Source organism: Trachypithecus francoisi, unplaced genomic scaffold (genome assembly GCF_009764315.1).
Source record: "Trachypithecus francoisi isolate TF-2019V2 unplaced genomic scaffold, Tfra_2.0 Lachesis_group11, whole genome shotgun sequence".
NCBI classification, from domain to species: Eukaryota; Metazoa; Chordata; class Mammalia; order Primates; family Cercopithecidae; genus Trachypithecus; species Trachypithecus francoisi.
The window spans coordinates 58,508,526-58,523,998 of NW_022681456.1; positions in this window are offsets into that span (position 1 = coordinate 58,508,526).

A 15,473-nucleotide genomic window follows, 5' to 3' on the forward strand; every position below is an offset into this window, starting at 1 on the left:
CTCCTGACCTCGTGATCCGCCCATCTCGGCCTCCCAAAGTGCTGGGATTACAGGCTTGAGCCACCGCGCCCAGCCTACACTTTTCAAGATTTGAGAAAGTACTAAAACTTAGTACTAAGATATGAGAGGGGAAATATGTGTAAACCTCTTAGTGCTATTTTCACTGGCTAAATTCTTTATTTCTTGACTTTTTAAAAAATTTGGTTTTAAAATTAAAACAATATGCTAGAAGACATTTTGGCAGAAATAAGTCTATAACACTATTTTTGTCACATATCTTTTTCTTGGAAAAATTTATCCAACTATAGAAATCTTAAACCATACAAATTGTTCTTGTTAAAAATGACTAATACTGGAGGTGCTCAATATGCATATAGTGTGTTTTTCATTGATAATTTTTATTTAGTTCTTAAGAAACCTATTCTTAATGTTGGCATGTCATATTTTTCTGTTTCTATAATCAGAAAATGTGTAGTCTGTTATACTGTAAAAAAAATGGGAAGCTACTTTTGGAATGTAACATGTTAACATGACAGCATACTCTTAATAGTCATCTTAATCTTCCTAATATAAGCATTCACACGTGGTGATTTGTAGGAAATATCTCTACTTACGAGATTTTTTTTGGTGTATTTTGTTAGAATTGGTGACACAATAAATCATTCTGCTTTTGGATTTGCCTCACTGCCTGCATTCTTCTTTGATTTTGGTATAGTAAAATCTGTTATTTAGTATTAAACTTAATAAAAGAGCATTTAAGAGAAGTGACATTTCAAACATCCACAACACAACTGACTTTTGAAATCCTATGCTTAATAGTCTTTGTAATTCTAAAAGACCTTTTGAAAACTTTAAAATATTATATGTTGTAATGTTGTTACATGAATTTTATAGTTATGTATATTTTATAGATCTCTATATCTTTGTAAGTTACTTGCTTGTATGCTATATAATTGCTTTCTGTAACCATACTGTTTATGGAATTGTATATATTGATTTTTCTGTTTTTACATTTTAAAAATAAAAGTTTAGGGAATTTTAAGGAAAAACTCACATTTTATTAAAAAGACAAGGGATATTATATAGGAATTTTAAGCTAACTTTTAATGGAAAGGACATACATATTTGAATGATGGAGCAATTACAGTATAGTTAAAAATGTATGTCCCTGTTTTAAATTTTATAGTATATAAATATATGTGCTAATGAATCACTGACTCTGCAGAGAGAAAGTCACTTAGAGTAATTCATAATTTTGATACAGCTATAGATCATACCTTATTTTACATATTACTTTTGATTTCCTGTTTAAGTTGTTTGTTATCAGTTATTTCAGGAGAGAATTGTGTACATCAGGCTATGTTTACTGCAGATTATGTAACATGCTTTTATGAGATTATAGTTTGTAGTGCTTGCAGATATAAAACATGTACCTTGATAAGCTATAATCACTACCAGGTTGACCAGCAAAGACAAACATGACGTGCTTAAAAAAAAGAAAGTGCTTAAAAAAAAGAAATAGAAGGTAATGAGCATATATAAAACAAGCCAAGCAAGAGAAGAGCAAAGAGAATCTGCAGAGTAGACATGGATGTATTAGTTTCTGATCATGAGAAGAAGCTCTTGTCATATCCTTCCATTTTTATTTTAAAGTTCTATAAACTACTGAGGAAAATTGATTTCTTGGATGTACTTAATAAAGAATAAATGCTTCATATTGGAGCCACTGTGCACTTAATCATTATTCTGCCAGTCAGTCATTTGTACAGGGTGAGTGGCACTACCCTTGCTGTAGGCCAAAGCTCTGAGATATTCTAGATTTTTCTCACACTCTCTATTATCCACTCAGTCTCAGGTGTATTGGTTCTTGAATTTATCCATTGGTTCTTTAAATTTCTCGCGTTCACTGTTTTCAATGCTTATGCCTTAGTTCAAACTCTTACCACTTCTCATGTGTACTCCCCCTGATCAACTCTGTCTCCTTCCCAATGCTGTTTCAACCCATTGATGTTGGAATGCCCTTTTGCAGTATACATTACTTCCTGAATACAATTCTTCCCTGATACCTCATATCTCTCAGAAAAGTTCAAGCTCTGACCTTAACACATAAAAGCTAAAAGATCTGGTTTTCTTAAGCTCATCTCCCTATACTCAGCTCATTCCCCACATTCTTCCAGTCATTTTGAACTATCTAACAGCTTTTAAAATGGATTGTGAGGTTTCCAACCTCTGCACTTTCATATCTATTCTGCTACTTTTATCTAAAATTATTTTCTGCACTTAGTGCATTAAATTAATTCATACTGATCTTCAAATACCTCCTTAAGAATAATGTCTTCTGAAAAGTTAAATCAGACAAACTCTTGAATCTGATATATTGGGATCCCATTGGCACCCTGGGTATACCTTTACTGTAGAATTCATCACTTTCTACTGTAGTCATAACTCTGCTTGTGTTTCACTAGACTGTAAACTTCTTGAAGGTAAGAACAATATCTTATTCAGCTTTGTGATCCTGGTGGGTGTCTAGCAGTGTCTGACATGGGGTAGGCGTTAAATCAATTATTAGTTGGCTGGGTAAATGTGTGATTTATTGAGCAGAAACTGTCAGGGTTCTTGTTTTGGAGCACTTTTGCATCGAAACACTTTAGTAGACTTCACATAAATAGTATGAACATGCAATTTAGTGCAAAATTCACCTATGGAGGCAGTAAGTTACCCTAATAATGCACAGAATGCATGTTCTAGCTGGCCACTTGTCCACAAAGCCTCACTGCTTAGGGGCTACTATATTCACTCCCATTTCTTGGAACTCGGTCAGCATCAGCTAATTAGGCTTCTAAGCATAATTAATTCCATCCATGAAAATGGTGCGCTCTTAGAGCCTTAAAGGAATCTTGGTCCACCCATGGATCAGAAAGATTTCTGGTTGTTCAACTGATAATAAAGTAAGCAGATCCTGTCCTGGAATGTTGCTGCTACTTCCTTTTTGAACCTTTCATGCAGAGTGATGGCTGAAGTCTCTAAAGGACAAACTGCTGGGATTGTACTGATTTTACAGAACAGATTGTGTAAACTTTTTTGGCCTCCTTGCTAAGAAATGTTTGTTTAATAAACGTTTATGTGGCAGAACTTATTCTCAAATGTATGTCATTACAACCTAGAAATAAGGCATGGGGTAGCTAATTTCCACCTACCTCAAAGACTTTTTTGCAGAGAGGGCCATGGTTACCTACCAAAAGGAACCTATTACTTGTGCATGGCTTAATTGGCTTAAGTCAGTTCATAGCTGCCGTTCTCTGTCAGACACTGTAGTATGCATTACAGACCCAAAAATGGCATGGCATTTAGACATATACAGTGCCTAAAGTAGTAAAGTTAAAGATTCAAATACTAGAAGTCCATAATTGATACAACATGGATGCAAACTAGGTATAGCAGAGCATTTAAGACCTGCAAATGTCATCCTAGGGGAGTAATAATAATTCACTATTCTGAAAACATATGACTTATTAAGGTATTATTGAAATGCAAGGGAAGTATTTTAATATAAAATACTGAAATGGTAAAGGATTTTGGAGATTTGATTGTATAAATTGTGAGAATGTACTAATGAATACACATTTTCAGATTTCTCTCTTTAATCTTATATAAGCTGATTTGTATAATTTTTGGATATCCAAGCAAAATAAAGCCATTTGGAAGGATTTGAAGAAGCAATTACCTATCCAGTGGACAAATTTTATTCAAGGAGAAAAAAAATCAAGATTCTTGTTGCTTTTAACTTTCCCTTTTATCAAGTTAGGATGGGACTTCCAAGCCATGTCTAAGTGAATTTAGTTATAAAGTCTGAAGATTCTTACCTTCGCAAATACATGTTGAATTTCCTGGGAATGTTTAATGATGATAAAGCCGATATGAAACAAATGACTGTGTTTCAAAGAAACTGTGTTTCTCTTATGAAAGTTGCATATTTAGTAGCTGAAGAATTTTATTGAGGAACTTTTTAGAAAACATGTTATAAATGAAAAATTATTTTGAGGAAGCATTCAGATAACCATTTTATTAAGAACAAATATGTACTTATATTAGTATTTTAATATAAATTATGTGGAATGAGCACAGGCTTTGAAATCACTGAATACTGACTTCAGACTTGAGCTCTTCTACAAATTAACTGTACGACTTTGGGAAGCTATTGAGTCTCTACTTCAACTGCAGGTTGATGTGAGTATGGAATAAATATGGATATAACAGAGATGTAGATATAGGTATAGTACTTACCACAGTCTAGCACATGCACATGCACACACACACACATATATGTATTCCGAATACTCTATTTCCTCTGTTTTCTTCAATTAATTAAAAGCTTCTCTTTTTTTTTTTCCTGATTATCCTGAACGGCAATTATAAGAGATATTCTTTTAAAAACGTATTTTTACTAGGTAGGAATAATTTGTATGCCACCACTTCCTCCTGAATTTTATAAGCCTCTCATTATTATTAATTCTCTTTCTTCAGCAGAGTCCACGAAAGATAATCAAAACCTTGTATTAGGGCTATTAACTCTTTTCCTTCAAAGCATGTAACAAGGTGGCAGCTTATAAAAGGAGTTAGTAACAAAATTTGTTGTTATTCAAATTAACTGGAAAATAATACATACGTGAGGCTAATTTTGTCTTTAAAGACCTTAGGCAGCATTGCTATTTTCTTTGGTGTACACACTAAGACCACTGATGATACTGAATTCTGTAACGTGTTTTCCAAACACAACTGCAATAGTATCTCTCATCCCATATACTCTTACATAGTGAACTTGACTTTGCATCAAGAGATGGACTCTATGTCCCCTCTGCTTGAATCTGGGTGACTTGTTAGTCTCTTGCAGGCACTAGATTGTGTCTAAAGTGATAATGTGTTACTTTCCAGACTAGGCAAAAAAATGCAATGTAGTTTCTGCCTTGTTTGCTGGGACACAGGAGCCATCAGGTAAGAGGTCACACTACCTGAGACCGCCAAACTAGAGGGACCACATACATGTGCTCTGGTTAACAGCTACAGCTGACCTCTCAGCTGAGAGCTAACTTCAATTTTCTACATGTAAGTGAAATGTCTTGGGTTTATTGCACCTCTAATCAACACCTTACTACAATCATCTAAAAGATCTCAAGTGAGAACTATGCAGCCAAGCTCTTCTATATTCTTGATCCCTTGTTTTGTGAACAAAGTAAAATAGTTGATTTCAGTTGCTAAATTGTGTGTGTGTGTGTGTTTGCAGTAGTAAGCAGAGCAAATCCTTACATAGAATTTGAATAAGAGCAAGAATATTGAAAACATTTTGTCAGATATACTGAGGAGTTAATTAATATGACCCACAGTTGACAAAATTCTTCTGAGATATTAAAAGAAAAATAATACAATAAGTCTACATGATCTAAGTTGTGTGGAATAAAGTGATCTGATAGAATAAAAGAGTTCCCTCCTGCTCAATTACAATAAGTCAGGCAAGCTTTAGTCTTTGTTGTCTCACAGTCTGAGGCAGAAATTGTGAAGAACTAAATTCAGAATCAGAACCATACTGTGATGGTTAATATTGAGTGTCAACTTGATTGGATTGAAGGATGCAAAGTATTGTCCCTGGGTGTGTCTGTGAGGGTGTTGCCAAAGGAGATTCACATTTGAACCAGTGGAGTAGGAGAGGCAGAGCCACCCTCAACTGGGGTGGGCATCATCTAATCAGCTGCCAGCATGGCTAGGATCAAAGCAGACAGAGGAATGTGGAAGAACTAGACTGGTATCTTCCAGCCTCCATCTTTCTCCCATGCTGGGTGCTTCCTGCTTTCAAAGATCAGACTCCAAGTTCTTCAGCTTTTGGACTCTTGGACTTAATCAGTGATTTGCCAGGGCCTCTCAGGCGTTTGTCCACAGAGCGAAGGTTGCACCATCAGCTTCCCTACGTTTGAGGTTTTGGGACTTGGACTGGCTTCTTGGCTCCTTAGCTTGCAGACGGCCTTCACCTTGTGATCACGAGTCAACTCTCCTAATAAAGTCCCCTTCATATATCCATCTATTCTATTAGTTCTGTACCTCTAGAGAACCTTGACTAATACACTTAACTATCTGTGTGTGTGTGTGTGTGTGTGTGTGTGTGTGTGTGTATGTGAGTTTGCTTGAGTAGGTTCTAATAGATATAGGCCCACCTAGACTGGAAAAGGAAACTTTTGAGAGTGTCTTCTGAGACAGAGAAGGGAAGAGTGTTTCTGGTTCTGAGGGCATAGAGCCATGTTCCCTGTTTTCTGGCAGCAACTGGCTGGGGAGATCCTGGGCCCTCAGAGGAGAGTGTCTGTGTGGCGAACACTAGGCACCCAGGCTGTTAATCCCAGATATGACTCCCAGGTTTCAGAGATATCACCTTCAAGGGACCATAAGGGCTTGAATAATTAATTTATTAATTCATACACTTATCACTTTAACCATTTGTTCATCCAACACATATTTATTGAGTAGTTTTATGAGACAGACACTGTTCCAAGTTCAACAGATACGTCCATGAGCAATATGCGCAAATTGCCTGCCCCATACAGTTCAATTTATAGTGGTAGGAGACAGTAAGCAAGTAAAGAAATAAGATAATTTAGTTAAATCATTTTAAAAAGAAGAAAAAATACACAGTACGAGCAGAAAGTGAATAGGAAAGTTCTTACAGGTGGTGACATTCTATTTGAGACCTAAATGAGGCAAAGGGGAAGAGAAAGAGCATTCCAGATAGAAGACACAGTTAGTAAATAAGGCCCTGAAGTGCCAATGATTTTGGTGTGTTCAAGGGAAAAAAAGGTTCCCTAGAATGAAGAGAATGTTAGGAGATGAGATTGGGGAGGTAGTCAAGTGTTGGATCATACAAAGCCTAATAGTCCATAAGAAGGAGTTTGGATTTATAGTCAAAGCCCAATGAAAAGCAGAGAAGTGCTGTGATCTGATTTTGTACTTTAGAAAGATCACTCTGAAAGCTAGCAGCGATATGGATTTGGGCCGGAGGCAAGGAGACCTGCCAAGAGGCTACTTTCATAGTCCTAGTCTGAGATTATGGTAATTTGAACTAGTTAGGGTTTTAGCTTTGGAGACGGTGAGATGTAGTTAGATTTGTGATTTTAGAGGTAGTGTCAACAGAACATGTAGGTGGACTGTGTACTGTAAGAGAAAAAGAGGAAGCGAGCATGATGGCTAGAATGAACAAGTGAGTGGGGGTGATGGTGCCATTTACTAAGAATGGGGAAGATTAGTGGTAAAACAGGTTTGAGAGGAAAAAGCAAACACTTGCTTTGTCCATAGTTTGGGAATCTTATTAAATATCTAAATAGAAATGTCAAATGAGTAATTGGATTTATAAGTAAAGAGCTCAGGAAAGAGGCCCAGGTTGGTGATATGGAGTCACCAGTATATAAGTGGCATTTGAAGTCTTGAGACTTTGTAAGACTCTTTAGGGTATGATATGGACAGAAAAGAGGGTGAAGAATTGAGCCCTAGAATACATTTAGAAGTATAATAAGAGTAAAGAGGCCAACAAAAAAGGCTGAAACAGGTTGGCCAGGGATGTGGATGGAAAGTCAGAAGAACATAGTGACATGGAAGCCAAGAAATCAAACTGTAATCAAGTATGGGAAATGATAAACTATGTTGAATGAAATGAGGGCAAACAAGCAGCCACTGAATTGGACAACATGAAATGGTGGAGAAAAACCAAATTGGAGTGGTTTGAAGAGAAAATGAAAAATGAGGGCCAGGCATGGTGGTTCATGCCTGTAATCCCAGTGCTTTGGGAGGCTAAGTTGGGCAGATTGCTTGAGTTCAGGAGTCTGAGAACAGCCTGGGCAACAGAGTGGGACTCTGACATTACAAAAAAAAAAAAAAAAGATAAAAAAAATTAGTCAGGCATGGTGGCACAGGCCTGTAGTACCAGCTTCTCAGGAGGCTGAGGTGGGACGATCCCTCGAGCCTGGGAGATTCAGGGTACAGTTAGTCATGACTATCCCCACTGCACTCCAGCCTGGACAACAGAAAGACCTTGTCCACCCCCCCCACCGAAAAAAAAAAAAAAGAAAGAAAGAAAGAAAAAGAAAAAACAAAATTGAGAATGTGGTTTTAGTAAGTGTGAGATGGCCCTTTTGAAAATTTTTTCCTCAAAGTGAAACAGTTATGGGGCAGTAACTAAAGGTAAGTGTAGCATTGAGAAAGATTTTTGTCCCCCTTTTTTTTTTTTTTTTTTTTTTTTTGAGGCGGAGTCTCGCTCTGTCGCCCGGACTGGAGTGCAGTGGCCGGATCTCAGCTCACTGCAAGCTCCGCCTCCCGGGTTTACACCATTCTCCTGCCTCAGCCTCCCGAGTAGCTGGGACTACAGGCGCCCGCCACCTCGCCCGGCTAGTTTTTGTATTTTTAGTAGAGACGGGGTTTCACTGTGTTAGCCAGGATGGTCTCGATCTCCTGACCTCGTGATCCGCCCGTCTCGGCCTCCCAAAGTGCTGGGATTACAGGCTTGAGCCACCGCGCCCGGCCTTGTCCCCCTTTTTTTAAACATAGCAAATAAAAAAGAATGTTTTCATAATAATGGCACTTCATTAAAGTAACCATTGTGAATTGAAGACCAGAGGACATACTCCAAATATTCTGACTTGTGTGAGATCTCCAGGCCCCAGTGGGATCAATCATTGGCAGAGGAAAGCCCAGTCCCCAATTAATATTGAATGTCCTGCCAGCTGGGTTATGGTCACAATGAGGCAAGTAAGGCACCCACCCATGCATAACATTTAAAACAGCACCAAAAAAACCCCACCCTTAGTAATCAATATATAATATTAATAATAATATATTATATAATATGTAATATTAACATATAAATATTACCTATTATGTTATATAATATGTAATATATAATATATAATATGTTATACATATAATTTATAATATATTATAGATTATATATAATCTATAATATATAAATATAATAGTAGTATGTAAATATTAATATTAATTTTTAAAATATCCAAAATGAACCAAATATTCTAGATGAAGACAGAATCACGAAGAGTGATGGACAGAACTATATTGGAGACTGAAGCAAAAGAAAACTCAGTCATACTGATCTTGTCTATATTTAAATGTTATATATTTTGTTCAATATCAAGTGTTTGTATCAATTTTTATTTTTTTAAATATAACATTAAAATAAAATTTATCTTGACTATTGAGTTTTCTGGTGTCTCTTGAATTTTTCATCAAAGGGCAAGTGCCTCTATTAACTCACACCAGCCCAGCCCTGCCCGCCAGCCTACAGGATGGGGACTCAAAACAGATTGCACTTTCTTCAGAGAAACAACAATGTGGATATTTTACAAATATAAGAAGAATGTACTATGGGCTTCAGGATTTGATTTCTAAAAAAAAATCCTTGCATTTAGTGCCTCAAGTTACAATATCAATTTTTATTTTCCATTGAAAGTTTTGTGGTGAGAAAGTTTTAAACGTATGGTTCCAATATTTCATTAAGAATGTCTTCTATTTCTACTTTAGTGACTTGTCTACTACAGATACTCAAGGGAGGTCAAGTGTATTTTTGTGCAGAATAAAACGCTTGGCCAGGCACAATAATAAGCCTCAGATTTCTGTTATCAAAAAGTGATTATCCTTAAAAATTAAGGGAATGAAACGAGACAAACTATAAAGTTCTTGGAACATAGGAGTGCAAAAATGCTTTAGTTACTGTTATTAGCTGAATTGTGACACCTCCTGCCCCAAAGTTTGTATTTTGACATCCTAAGTCTCAGTGCCTCAGAATGCAACTTTATTTGGAGATAGAGTCTTCAGTGAGGTAAGCAAATTAAACTGAAGTCGTGAGGGTGAATCCTAATTCAATATGATTGGGGTCTTAAGAGGGGAAATTTGGACACAGATATATACAGGGAAAAGACTACGTAAAGGTACAGGCAAAACACCACAGGAATGTGAAGATGGCCATCTGTAAGCCAGGATGAGAGTCCTGAGTCAGATCTTTCGCTCACAGCCCTCAGAAAGAACCAACCCTGCCCACGTATTGATTTTAGGCTTCTAGCCTCCAGAACTGTAAGACAATAAACCTATGTTTAAGGTGACTAGCTTGTGGTAGTTTGTTAACGGAGCCCTAGCAAACGAATACAGTCACCTCTGCCTTTCTGCTGTTTCTGTTCTGCCTCCTCATTTCACACAATGCCGTAGTACCTATTACTAACTGCAGAGAACTTACTGCTTGGGAAAAGTAGTCTTTGTTTTTAGTGTAAACCTGACTATCCAAAGGTTGACGAATCCTTATCTCCAAGCCTACTTACTTATTTATTCCCCAAATTCATTTCCAACTCCCTGTCATTCACCTTCTGCTTGAGACTTACCTGACCTAGGAATAAATTCTAATCATAAAAGTAAGCGACATAATTTGTTAGTAAACATGTCTTCCTTTGTAGCTATTTTCTTGAGAAATTTTAGCAGAGTGCATTACCATATACTATACTACACTACACTATACTATACTATATTATACTATACTATACTATACTATACTATTCTTGTAGTCAGTGTTTTAAGAAGAGGAGAAATGGGGTTCCCAGGTCATTATAAAATTGATGTAGGTGGGAAGGGAAACTTACACTTGAAAAGTCTTGGAAGAATTGAAATCCAGGCTTAAGTTTTTTTGAAAAATTTGTACCTTTACAATTTTAAGTTTCTAAATTCTTCATGGAGTTTATATTTTTAGATAAAAAATGTTGAAACATTGGCATTCCATTATAATTTTAAATTGTTTCAAGTTGACAGGTAAAATTGTGTGTATTTACCATGTATTAATACAACATGATGTTTTGAAGTATATACACATTGTGAAATGACTATCCCTAGCTAATTAACATATGCATTACATCACATAGCTATTATTTTTGTGGTAAGAACATTTTACATCTACTCTCAGGATTTTTCAAAAATACAATATATTATTAACTATAGTCAACATATTGTACCATGGATCTCTTGAATTTCTTTCACCCTTTTAACTGAAATTTTGTATCCTTGATCAACATCTCCCCAACATCCCACCCACCCTCCAACCACCCCAGGCCCTGGTAGCCACCACTATACGCTATATTAGTAGATCAACTTTTTTAGATTTTATGTATGAATGAGACCACGCAGTATTTGTATTTCTGTGCCTGGCCTATTTCACTTAACATAAGATCCTCCAGGTTCATCCAAGCCATTGTAAAGTACAGGATTTTCTTCTTTTTTTGGCTAAATAGTATTCCGCTGTGTATATATATGTACCACATTTGTTTATTCACCTGTTGATGGACACTTAGGTTGATTTCATATCTTGGCTATTGTCACTAGTGTTGCAATAAACATGAAAGTACAAATGTCTCCTCAGCTTACTGATTTTATTTCCTTTGCAAATATGCCTGGTAGTGGGATTGCTGGATCATATGGTTATTGTATTTTTAATTTTTTAAAAAATTTTCATTCTGTTTTTCATGAGGGCTGTACTAATTTTCATTCCCACCAACAGTGTGCAAGGATTTCCTTTTCTGCACAATCTTGCCAACAGTTATCTTTTGCCTTTTTGGTAATAGTCATTGTAACAGGTGAGAGGTTTTAATATGCATTTTATCTGATGATTAATCATGTTAAGCATTTTTTTCATATACATGTTGGCCATTTGGATGTTTATTTTTTAGAAAGTCTATCGAAGTCTTTTGCCCATTTTTTAATCAGGTAATTTGTTTTCTTGCTATTGAGTTTCTTTAATTTCTTACATACTATGGCTATTAACCCCTGATAAGATAAATAGTTTGCAAATATTTTTTCCCATTCTGTAGGCTCTCTCCTCACTCTGTTGATATTTTCCTTTACTAGGCAGAAGCTTTAGCATGATATAATTTTATTTGTCTATTTTATGCTTTTGTTGCCTGTGCTTTAGGGGTTATATTTAAAAAGTCATCACCCAGACACATGTCAAGGAGCTTTTCCCATATGTTTTCTTCTAGTAGTTTCATAGTTTTGGGTGTTACATTTAAGTGTACAATTCATTTTGAGTTAATTTTTTATATGGTGTGAGATAAGGGCATAATGTCATGTTCTTCTGCATATGTATATACACTTGTCACAACACCAGTTATTGAGGAGACTGTCCTTTCCCCATTGTGTGTTCTGGAAATCTTTATCAAAAATCAACTGGCTATAAGTGGATGGACTTATTTCTTGGTTCTCTATTTTGTTCCATTGATCTATGTGTCTGTTTTTCATGCCAGCACCATGTTGTTTTCTTTTTCTTTTTTTTTTTTTTTAGTGGCAGGTCTCTACTACTGTAATTTTATTTATTTATTTATTTTTTATTATACTTTAAGTTCTAGGGTACATGTGCATAACGTGCAGGTTTGTTACATATGTATACTTATGCCATGTTGGTGTGCTGCACCCATCAACTCGTTAGCACCCATCAATTCATCATTTATATCATGTATAACTCCCCAATGCAATCCCTCCCCCCTCCCCCCTCCCCATGATAGGCCCCAGTGTGTGATGTTCCCCTTCCCGAGTCCAAGTGATCTCATTGTTCAGTTCCCACCTATGAGTGAGAACATGCGGTGTTTGGTTTTCTCTTCTTGTGATAGTTTGCTAAGAATGATGGTTTCCAGCTGCATCCATGTCCCTACAAAGGACGCAAACTCATCCTTTTTGATGGCTGCATAGTATTCCATGGTGTATATGTGCCACATTTTCTAATCCAGTCTGTCACTGATGGACATTTGGGTTGATTCCAAGTCTTTGCTATTGTGAATAGTGCCGCAGTAAACATACGTGTGCATGTGTCTTTGTAGTAGAATAATTTATAATCCTTTGGGTATATACCCAGTAGTGGGATGGCTGGGTCATATGGTACATCTAGTTCTAGATCCTTGAGGAATTGCCATACTGTTTTCCATAATGGTTGAACTAGTTTACAATCCCACCAACAGTGTAAAAGTGTTCCTATTTCTCCACATCCTCTCCAACACCTGTTGCTTCCTGACTTCTTAATGATTGTCATTCTAACTGGTGTGAGATGGTATCTCATTGTGGTTTTGATTTGCATCTCTCTGATGGCCAGTGATGATGAGCATTTTTTCATGTGTCTGTTGGCTGTATGAATGTCTTCTTTTGAGAAATGTCTGTTCATATCCTTTCCCCACTTTTTGATGGGGTTGTTTGTTTTTTTCTTGTATATTTGTTTGAGTTCTTTGTAGATTCTGGATATTAGCCCTTTATCAGATGAGTAGGTTGCAAAAATTTTCTCCCATTCTGTAGGTTGCCTGTTCACTCTGATGGTAGTTTCTTTTGCTGTGCAAAAGCTCTTTAGTTTAATTAGATCCCATTTGTCGATTTTGGCTTTTGCTGCCATTGCTTTTGGTGTTTTAGACATGAAGTCCTTGCCCATGCCTATGTCCTGAATGGTACTACCTAGATTTTCTTCTAGGGTTTTTATGGTATTAGGTCTAACATTTAAGTCTCTAATCCATCTTGAATTAATCTTCGTATAAGGAGTAAGGAAAGGATCCAGTTTCAGCTTTCTACTTATGGCTAGCCAATTTTCCCAGCACCATTTATTAAATAGGGAATCCTTTCCCCATTTCTTGTTTCTCTCAGGTTTGTCAAAGCTCAGATGGCTGTAGATGTGTGGTATTTTTTCTGAGGACTCTGTTCTGTTCCATTGGTCTATATCTCTGTTGTGGTACCAGTACCATGCTGTTTTGGTTACTGTAGCCTTGTAGCATAGTTTGAAGTCAGGTAGCGTGACGCCTCCAGCTTTGTCCTTTTGACTTAGGATTGTCTTGGCAATGCGGGCTCTTTTTTGGTTCCATATGAACTTTAAAGCCGTTTTTTCCAATTCTGTGAAGAAAGTCATTGGTAGCTTGATGGGGATGGCATTGAATCTATAAATAACCTTGGGCAGTATGGCCATTTTCACGATATTGATTCTTCCTATCCATGAGCATGGTATGTTCTTCCATTTGTTTGTGTCCTCTTTGATTTCACTAAGCAGTGGTTTGTAGTTCTCCTTGAAGAGGTCCTTTACATCCCCTGTAAGCTGGATTCCTAGGTATTTTATTCTCTTTGAAGCAGTTGTGAATGGAAGTTCATTCCTGATTTGGCTCTCTTGTTGTTTTCATTACTTTAGCTTTGTAGTATAGTTTGAAGTCAGATAGTGTGATGTTTACAGCTTTGTTCTTTTTGCTCAAGATCGCTTTGGCTATTCGGGGTCTTCTATGGCTCCATATGAATTTTAGGATTTTTTTTCTATTTCTGTGAAGAATGTCATTGGTATGTTGATAGAGATTGTATTGAATTTATAAGCACTTTGAGTTGTAAGGACATTTTAATATTAATTCTTCCAATCCGTGAACACAGGATGTCTTTCCATTCATTTGTGTCTTATTCAATGTATTCCATCAATGTTTATAGTTTTCAGTGTAAAGATCTTTCACCTGCTTGGTTAAATTTATTTAATTTTATTAAATAAAATACATATTTTATTTTTAATGTTATAATTTTAATGCTACATCTATGGCTTGTAAACACATCTTGTTTTAATTGTGTTGTGCTTTCTTATTGGATTTACTCATGAAACAATATTTATTGAGAATTTATAATGTGCCAGTCATTGTTATAAGCACACCTGTGAAAAAATATAAGTCTCTTGGAGCTTACGTTCTAATGGGGGTGTGTGAAGATATGTGTAAATAATAAATATAACACGTAAATAAATAACATAGTATGCTAGAAGGTGACTGAATATAAAATTTTAAAAAATAGAGCAGGATATGAGAAATCTGTAGGAGGATGGGCATATCTAAAGTAGAATGTTCAAGTTGGGCATTGAAAAAGTGACTTGAAAATGAGAAAATGTACTCTATGAAAACCCGGAAGATAATGGAGAGTTAGTGCAGATGACCTAAGGGAGGAGTGTGCCATGTGTGTTTGACAAGCAGTGAGGTGGCCAGTGTGGCTAGAGCTAAGAAAGCTGGCAGAGTAAGAAAATATAGTCAGTGAGTTCAGATGAAATATATCAGGTTGAGTTATGCTGGCCATTACGCTTTGGATACTACTCTAAATCTCTTCTTTAAGAGCTACTCAGTCATTCAAATATCCATTTATTTAACAAGCATTTATGATTGTCTGGAATATGCTAGAGGCTGTGCAGACACTGGTGGTGCGAAGTAGAATAACACATACTTTTTTCTTCAATAAGCCTTATGGATCCTGGAGACTACAGATTAAGATTAGTGACTATAAATGTGATAAGTGATTGGCAGTGTGGCTATGTAGAAATTACTCTAGGGCATGTGTATTTGTAGATGTGTTGTGAAGCTGAGAGAAAATACAGGTAAGACGATGCCTGAGGTAAGTTTTAAAGGAATTTT